The sequence below is a fragment of the Hipposideros armiger genome, unplaced genomic scaffold (genome assembly GCF_001890085.2).
Source record: "Hipposideros armiger isolate ML-2016 unplaced genomic scaffold, ASM189008v1 scaffold_35, whole genome shotgun sequence".
Lineage (NCBI taxonomy): Eukaryota > Metazoa > Chordata > Mammalia > Chiroptera > Hipposideridae > Hipposideros > Hipposideros armiger.
Window position 1 is genome coordinate 5,965,866 of NW_017731385.1, and position 1,038 is coordinate 5,966,903.

Consider the following 1,038-nt stretch of genomic DNA (forward strand, 5'->3'; position numbering starts at 1 on the left):
TTTTTTTTTCTTCGAGGAATAAATCACTCTTAATGCCTTCTTGCCATTCCCATTAGCACTATCTACTCTCTCCTAACTTTAATTTGTGAAATCAACCATTATGAAGGAATGACAGCCTTTGATTCATAACCAAATCTCTTACATGAAGTTCTTTAGGTTAAATAAAATGTGGGCTTCTGAGAAGGGATAGCAATTGTCCGTTTTACCTTCCAGCTAAACAATATTGTAAAAGAATGCAAATAATAGTTTTCATAGCCACCTAAGCAATGAAAAGACAAAATAGCATGAACAAAACCCCAAACAAAATAGCCATTCTTCATGATATATGTCGGTGACAGCTTAAGCTTTTGTTTATTTTCATTGTTAAGTCTTGCGTGGAGAGGATGCTTTTGGTAGATAGGGTGAATTAAAGGGTGAGGGTCTTTATCAGTGTCATGCTGTGCTTAACACCCTATTTAAGGGCTGGCCAAGTGGCTCAGTTGGTTAAGAGCTGGCTCAAGAGTGCAAGCTCTGAGCAACAGCAGTTCAATTCCTGGCCCGAGCTGAGCTGCTGTTGAGCTGCCAAGAGGTGGCAGGATGGCTCATCTAAAAACAAAACAAAACAAAGCAAAAAAACACCCTATTTAACCAACGCACTGCCGTTCTGGCAGCTTCCGTGATGGACAGTAGTTCCAGGCTCAGTCACCATGAGAACACAATGGTCTCAGTGCACAGAGCGTTGGACGTTAGCTTCACTCTGAGCCACCAAATTTTTCCATTTTTCATTGAAAAAAAATTCTACACCATTTATGTATGAAGGTCATTCCAGGGCTGATTTGTAATGTGTGGTTATAGCTCCTCTCCCGTTTGTGCTCTGCTGGTAAGAGTGGTGGTTGGGGGAGGCCTGAGTCAGTTCAGCTCCCAGGAACTCCGTGAGAACAAATGTTTCCTCTATCACCATCCTAGCATTCGAATGATGTACGTGAGGTCAGATAGCAAAAATAATATGGATGGAGTATCAAGGGAATCTCCGTAACAATAATATAGATAGAATTGTTA